An 8703-nucleotide genomic window follows, 5' to 3' on the forward strand; every position below is an offset into this window, starting at 1 on the left:
ACTGCATTATAGTAGCCTTTAATTCGGTAGGAATTATGGTTTTGAAAATATATGGTTTGAAGATACGGTATAACTGACAGTTTGAAGCAAATTCCTCTATTGTTATTATTCCCATCGCTAGACAATGCATTTACACCCTTGACCCCATTGTTATTTTGCTATCTGAAATACTGTAAAGTTGCAAAAACACAAAGTACTTTGCAACAAGGTTAGGAAGCAACTTGACCAATGCCAAAATTCACACTCCCAACAAATTCTACCTATAATTCAAAGCCCTAATCTGCATTTCAAAATCACCCCTGCCTCAACAAGCCTTCGCCAGTTTTTACCAACACATGAAATCATAGCAATATAATGTCCCTTCTAGCATGTACATATTTATCACTATTTAATATGTGATAAGTATAGTCTTTTTGTATGTGTTTGTGAGCATGCATACTCAACTGCGCATTCAATTATTCTATTTGTTAAAAATTTTTCTGTCTCTACCATTAAGAATATAAACTCTCTATGGGTAGGGAACGTGTTTCTTACTTCTGTTGTACATCCCCAAGTACTTTATACAGAGCTTTCCAACCAGCTGATGCTCAGCGTATACCGTGACTTCAATATTTCTACCATTGCCAAATCTACTTGCGCCAATTTGTGGCTATGATTATATCACACCAGATTTGTGCTGTGGGAAGAATGCTCCATAATTCTTCTGTAGTTTTCATTCATTCATTTAATCGTATTTATTAAACGCTTACTGTGCGCAAAGCACTGTACTTAGTGCTTAATGAGAGTAGTACTTAGCAGTTACTGTGTGTCAAGCACTGTACTAACCACTGGTGTAGATATCTGACAGTCTTTGTCCCACATGGGGCTCATAGTCTTCATCCACATTTTGTAGATGAGGGAACTGACGCACAGAGACGTGAAGGGACTTACCCAAGGTCACACAGCAAACCAGTGGTGGAACCAGGATTAGAACCTAAGTCCCTCTGATTCCCAAGCCCATGCTCTATCCACTAGACCATACTGATGTAATGAAAAACCATACTATAACAGAACTGGGTCTATATTTTAATTTTAGGATAGAAACTATGTGCCCAAGCCCATGCTCTATCCACTAGACCATACTGCTGTAATGAAAAACCATACTATAACAGAACTGGGTCTATATTTTAATTTTAGAATAGAAACTATGTGCCCAAGCCCATGCTCTATCCACTAGACCATACTGCTGTAATGAAAAACCATACTATAACAGAACTGGGTCTATATTTTAATTTTAGGATAGAAACTATGTGCTCAAGCCCATGCTCTATCCACTAGACCATACTGCTGTAATGAAAAACCATACTATAACAGAACTGGGTCTATATTTTAATTTTAGGATAGAAACTATGTGCCCAAGCCCATGCTCTGCCCACTAGACCATACTGCTGTAATGAAAAACCATACTATAACAGAACTGGGTCTATATTTTAATTTTAGGATAGAAACTATGTGCCCAAGCCCATGCTCTATCCACTAGACCATACTCCTGTAATGAAAAACCATACTATAACAGAACTGGGTCTATATTTTAATTTTAGGATAGAAACTATGTGCCCAAGCCCATGCTCTATCCACTAGACCATACTGCTGTAATGAAAAACCATACTATAACAGAACTGGGTCTATATTTTAATTTCAGGATATGAACTATGTGGCTATATTATAAAGGACATGTTGGTATATGTTGAGAGAGGGACACCAAAAGTGACAGATGTAGCAAAGTAACCTATTTTATTCAGGTTCCCTCAAGGTAAATTAGAGAAATACATCAACTACTTATTATTCATAAAACGTGTTGACTGTAGACTGTGAGCCCGCTGTTGGGTAGGGACCGTCTCTATATGTTGCCAACTTGTACTTCCCAAGTGCTTAGTACAGTGCTCTGCACACAATAAGTGCTCAATAAATACAATTGAATGAATGAATGAATGAATGTAATGATTACTATGATTACCAGGACAGATATACGATGCTTGGGAATATCTAGGACTATTGTATAGATATAATAATACCAGTATTTGTTAAAAGTTTACTATGTGCCAGGCACTGTTATAAGCGCTGGGGTAGATACAAGATAACCAGATTGGACACAATCCCTGTCCCACATAGGGCTCACAATCTTAATCCCCATTTTACAGATGAGGTAACTGAGGCCCAGAGAAGTTAAGTGACTTGTCCAAGGCCACAAAGCAGACAAGTGGAGAACCTGGGGTTACAATCCAGGTGCTCTGATTCCCAAGCCTGTGCTGTTTCCACTAAGCCATGCTGCTTCTCTCTCCCCCTGCAGTGTTATTCAGATAATTTCAAGGCATGAAATATATTGAGGAGATGATTAATCTTTCATTGTCATGGAGAACTCCTAAACACAACCACACCTCTCTCACTCACACACACCCCCCTCTCTCTCTCACCCCCCCCCCACCCTAAATCCATAGAAGTGGGGTGGGTAGAATAATAATAATACTAATAATAATGGCATTTGTTAAGCGCTTACTATGTGCAAAGCACTGTTCTAAGCGCTGGGGAGGATACAGCGTGGCTCAGTGGAAAGAGCCTGGGCTTTGGAGTCAGAGATCATGGGTTCAAATCCTAGCTCTGCCAATTGTCAGCTGTGTGACTTTGGGCAAGTCACTTCACTTCTCTGTGCCTCAGTTACCTCATCTGTAAAATGGGGATTAAGACTGTGAGCCCCACGTGGGACAACCTGATCACCTTGTATCCGCCCAGTGCTTAGAACAGTGCTTTGCACATAGTAAGTGCTTAACAAATACCATTAAAGGAGAAAAAAGAAAGAAGAAACAAGGAGATCGGGTTGTCCCACATGGGGCTCACAGTCTTAATCCCCATTTTACACATGAGGTAACTGAGGCACAGAGAAGTTGTGACTTGCCCAAAGTCACACAGCTGACAAGCGGCAGAGCCGGGATTAGAACCCATGACCTCTGACTCCCAAGCCCGGGCTCGTTCCACTGAGCGATAATGTCTCAAGTTCTCTCGGGAATCTCAGGATGGCGGAGTCAGATGCCACAGGCTCAATCCTCACCAGTCCCACTGGGAAGATACCGAGGGCTGAATGGAGTCTGTGCACACTTGTGAAGCTATATCTTAGGGTAACTGAAGGACAAGTAACCTTATTGGGCTTTCAAGCATTAGCATCAGCTTCAATCAATGGAGAAAGGGAATCATTTTTACAAATAAATTTCCTCAGATTTGCCAGGAATCAGCAAGAGTCTGGGGGAAAATTGATTGAGGAAATAAGGATTTCTGGACCGAGAAAACCTAGAAAGAAATGTCTTTTGTCTTATTGAGTTCTATAAATGTTTTACACGAAGAATTCTCCATTAGGCAGAATACTGGACTTCAATTAATAAAGAATACAAAATGACACGTTGGAGGGGCTGACCCAATCAAAACAGTCTCCAGAGCATCTTTTCCATCTGCCACTTTCACGAAACACTGAGTTTTGTGTGACTCAATAGTAACTGTTTCAAATGTATTTAAAATGTTTTTAAATGACATTGATTTGTATGATTGTTCTGGGTAGTTTCGGCAAATGGGCCCAGGTAAGAATGGAGTAAATTATCAACTGAGGATGAAATAGGAGCACCTCCCTCTGCTTTGCTTAGATTGAAAGCTCCTTGTGGATGCAGTGTGGCCTAGTGGATAGAGCACAGGCCCAGAAGTCAGGAGGACCTGCATTCTAATCCCAGCTTTTCCACTTATCTGTTATGTGACCTTGGGCAAGTCACTTAACTTCTCATGGCCTCAGTTACCTCATCTGTAAACTGGGGATTAAAACTGTGAGCCTTATGTGGGACTGCTTATTGTGGGCAGGGAATGTGTCTGTTTATTGTTATATTCTACTCTCCCAAGTGCTTAGTACAGTACTCGGCACATAGTAAGTGCTCAATAAACACGATTGACTGACTGACTGGGACTGTGTCCGATCTATTAGCTTGTATCTACCCCAGCACTTAGTACAGTGCCTCACACATAGTAAGTGCTTAACAAATACCATTTTTTAAAAAAGGGGAACCTTCCTAATACTTCTCCTGTTCTTTCCCATGCACTTACATTACTCCTACTGTGAGCCCACTTTTAGACTGTGAGCCCACTGTTGGGTAGGGACTGTTTCTATATGTTGCCAACTTGTACTTCCCAAGCACTTAGTACAGTGCTCTGCACACAGTAAGTGCTCAATAAATATGATTGATTGATTTTGTTGTGTTTTTTTTTAATCCCTGAGTAATTGAGGTTCAAGCATTTTCCTTTTAGAATCGTTTGGCATTTGATTCTTGGCCAACACCCAAGATCAAACTGACATTGTCTACAACAATCTGTGCAACAAACACAGAAAAATTTTCAGTTTTACCATAATCCTGAACATTGTTGTTTAGAATGTTCCTTTAGCAGGTGTCAGTGTGTGACTGGCCATGTCAGGAGCAAAATGTAATCTGCTGGGATATCCATTCTGGCTTTGAAACCACGCAATAAGTAAATTTGGTTGTGCACTGATGAACCTCAGCCTCTTTCAAATTTCTCTGATCCAGGTTCTACACCACAAGAGTGAAATTACAGTGCACATCATGTTCTGTCAGAGCAGATCTTTCAAGATTAATGGTGGAGGAATCAGGGAGAAAGTCATGATTGTCCCTTCCATTCTCAAAACACCACAGAAATCTTAAATAAAAAGGTAAAATCCAGACCAGTTCCAAATACTCTTCCCTAATTATATAGACATCTGAGGACAGAGATAGTTTCTACCAACTGTGTTATACTCTCCCAAGTGCTTAGTACAATGCTAGACCCACAGGAAGCACGTATGAAATTGAAGATGATAAAAGAAAGAAAACAAAATGAATCCATCCTGAAGACTCAAAATAAATCAAATAAAAATAAAATTCTTAAGGTAATCTCTAGTTTGGATAAGGACTTTTGCCTTCCCCCAAATCTCTGTCAACAATAATCATCTCCCCATGGGATCTACATGAAGTCTGCGAAACAGATACGATAGAAAATGAAAATAGGAAACAAGTAATATTCATATTTGTACATAAAACTTGCGTATAAAATTTGTGATGTGCATCATTCTGCCTCATCATTATTATTATTGTGGTATTTGTTAAGCACTTACTATGTGCTAAGATCTGTTCTAAGCACTGAGGTAGATGCAAGGTAATCAGGTTGGACACAGGCCATGTCATATATGGTGCTCACAGTTTAACTAGTAGGGAGTAGGATTTAATCCCCAATTTCCAGATGAGGTAATTGAGGCATGGAGAAGTTAACTGATTTGCCCAATGTCACACAGCAGGTGTGTGGCAGAGCTGGAATTAGAACTCAGGTCTTTTAACTCCCAGGCCTGTGCTCTTTCCACTTGACCCTGATGTTTCTCTTTAGAAAGTAGGCTCTTAGAGGGCAGGCTGTTTGGTGGTATGTTTGGTCCAGCATCTAGAACACTCATTAAGTAGTCATATACCTTCTTCTTTATAATTCCCTCACCACTCCCCTGCTATAATTTAGCACTGTGGCTCAGTAGAAAGAGCACGGGCTTCAGAGTCAGAGGTCATGGGTTCAAATCCCGGCTCTGCCAATTGTCAGCTGTGTGACTTTGGGCAAGTCACTTAACTTCTCTGTGCCTCAGTTACCTCATCTGTAAAATGGGGATTAAGACTGTGGGACAATCATGGGTTGTCCCCATGGGACAACCTGATTACCTTGTAACCTCCCCAGTGCTTAGAACAGTAAGTAAGCACTTAATAAATGCCGTTATTGTTATTATTATTATTATTATTAAAATGCAACCTTGCTGGTGGGTGATAAGGAGTAGAAGGTGGAGAAACTTAAATCTGGGCTCTAAGCTCATGTTACGAAAGGGGTTTCACTCATTCTTTGGCATCAGGAAATGTCATAGATTTCCTTCCCTTTGGGCACCTGTAGGATGCCACTGAGACACCCCACCTCCAAATGTGCAGCTTGTGTGGCATCAGTGCTGTACTGACACATGTTCCTGGGAGTTGGAAGGGCCTGGGAATCAGAAGGACCTGGGTTCTAATCCCAGCCCTGCCACTTTTCTGCAGTGTGATCTTGGGCAAGTCACCTTACTTCTCTTTGCCTCAGTTAGCTCATCTGGAAAATGGAGATTAAGACTGAGAGCCTCAAGTGAGCCTCACAGTCTTCTAGACTGTGAGCCTGCTGTTGGGTAGGGACCATCTGTATATGTTGCCAACTTGTACTTCCCAAGTGCTTAGTACAGTGCTCTGCACACAGTAAGTGCTCAATAAATACGATTGAATGAATGAATTAATCAATGTGAGACAGGGAAGATGCCCAACCTGATTAGCTTGTATCTACCCAGGTGCTTAGAAAAGTGCTTGAGATGTAATAAGCACTCAACAAATACCCTCGCCATGTTCAGATCCTTATATTCTTCTAGACTGTAAACTTGTTGCGGGCAGGGAACGTGAATGTTTCTGTTTATCATTGTATTGTACTCTCCCAAGCACTTAGTACAGTGCCCTGCACACTGTAAGCACTCAATAAATACAACTGAATGAATAATCTCAGACCACCCCTCAGCTTGAATTATCCAGGGAATAAAGGCCAAACTGCCGGACTTTTCCGGGCATTGTTTGGACAACTGGCGCATTTCCCAGCTTCTTTTTGCCTGGAAAGACTGGCTTGAGGGCAAATTTTTAGGGCTTTGTTGTTTGGGATATCAGTCTGTAAAGAACCTGCAATCCCACAAGAGAAGATAAATCTATTCCCTTTCTCTAAAACTCTGAGGAAAGCCATTTCCATCCACTTACAAATAGCAAGCCATTCAAGTGGCTGTCTTGTCTTATGCTATCGACTCATCTCCAATCCATGCACCACCATGGACACATCTCCCCCAGAAGACCCCACCTCCATCTGCAATCATTCTGGTAGTGTATCGGTAAAGTTTTTTTGGTAGACCCTTACCATTGCCTCCATTCACACAGTAAATTTAATTTTCTGCCTTCAACTCTTTCCCAGCACAGCACAGGGGATTCTTGACTTGTAGCAGATTGCCTTCCACTCACTAGCCACTGGCCAAGCCAGGAATGGAATGAGTATGCTCCTACTTGACTCTCCCTTCCAAAGTCGAGACTGGTAGAGTACTGGAAACTCTCCAGGTGTGACCCTGAGAGAGGCAAGTGGCTGTAGAACTATAAATATTGAGGGAAAGTACCATATCTTCAAATTGCTGATGACACCAGTTACCGATAATGAACCTTTCCCATATACCCCTGTTGGTTGCAAATTTTGAATGGATGGAAAAAGTGCAAAATTATGAACTCATTGAAATGCATTAAATACAGCATGGCCTGTTGGATGTGAGGCTTAAACACCAGAGATTATTGATCTCATGCATCACTATGCAACAGGCAAGCCCCTCAATCCCTTTGAAAGCTCTCCACATCTGGAGGGCTGTGAATGGCCCCACTGTCAAAGCAATACAGCTCCCATACCTGGTTTCGTAAGAACTAATTACAACTTCTAAACGCCAGAGTTAGGAGAGTCAGGGGGCTTGTGACCGGAGTTTACGTGACCTTCTTAAGACAAAGGAAGGCCTGTTCTTCATTAGGTTAGTATACTTCATTAGGAAGTGTGTTTGATCACTGGTTGCATTAACAATCGCTTAGTTAAGGCACGGTACTTTGTGATTTTGCAAACGCTGACTTTAAGCGGCACCTTGCATTTTTGCCCTGAGTGATAGGTCTGTTTCATCAGACTTTAAATATGGTTTGTGTCACTGTTGGGAGTGGTGGAGTAGGGGAGAAGAAAATTTGATTTCCCAGAAGTAAGCAGGGACAGAGAGTGGAAAGGTGAGTCAGGGAGATTATGGATTGGTTCATGATTGTCCCTCCTATGTGCTACTACTACTACTAATAATAATGATGGCATTTATTGAGCACTTACTATGTGCAAAGCACTGTTCTAGGCGCTGGGGAGGTTGCAGGGTGATCGGGTTGTCCCACGTGGGGCTCACAGTCTTCATCCCCACTTTGCAGATGAGGTAACCGAGGCCCAGAGAGGTGGGGTGACTTGCCCAAGGTCACACGGCTGACAAGTGGCAGAGCCGGGATTTGAACCCATGACCTCTGACTCCAAAGCCTGGGCTCTTTCCATTGAGCCACGCTGCTTCTCATGTACTGAGCGCCTACTGTGTGCAGGGCACTGGGCTAAGCGCTCGGGAGGCCCAAGGCGGCCCACAATCTGTATATATGTTGGTACATATTCATTACTCTATTTACTTATTTTATTTGTACATATTCTATTTATTTTATTTTGTTAGTATGTTTTGTTGTCTGTCTCCCCCTTCTAGACTGTGAGCCCACTGTCGGGTAGGGACCGTCTCTATATGTTGCCAACTTGGACTTCCCAAGCGCTTAGTACAGTGCTGTGCACACAGTAAGCGCTCAATAAATACGATTGAATGAATGAATTGGGCAGGAGTTGGCCAATGTAATCCATCAAAGACAAAGAACTCGGCAATCCGACTGCCTCTCATTTGAATACCTTCTGAAGCAGAGTTTACAATGGAACTGTCCATTGCTCTGAGAGGTTCCTGCCCTTTCTGAGGTTCCCCACACTCTGCCCAACAGGTTCCCCAGCTACAGAGTGAGATATAAGATC

General features: G+C 42.0%; 1 non-coding gene across 1 annotated transcript; it reads right to left on the minus strand.

Annotated features, from left to right (window-relative positions):
* Window positions 1–7079: 7079 nt before the first annotated feature.
* On the minus strand, window positions 7080–7217 carry LOC119944906. The gene has a single exon (XR_005456047.1). It is a non-coding gene; the product is annotated as a small nucleolar RNA SNORA7 (small nucleolar RNA).
* Between the last annotated feature and the right edge of the window lie 1486 nt (window positions 7218–8703).

This window comes from Tachyglossus aculeatus, chromosome 23, assembly GCF_015852505.1.
Source record: "Tachyglossus aculeatus isolate mTacAcu1 chromosome 23, mTacAcu1.pri, whole genome shotgun sequence".
Lineage (NCBI taxonomy): Eukaryota > Metazoa > Chordata > Mammalia > Monotremata > Tachyglossidae > Tachyglossus > Tachyglossus aculeatus.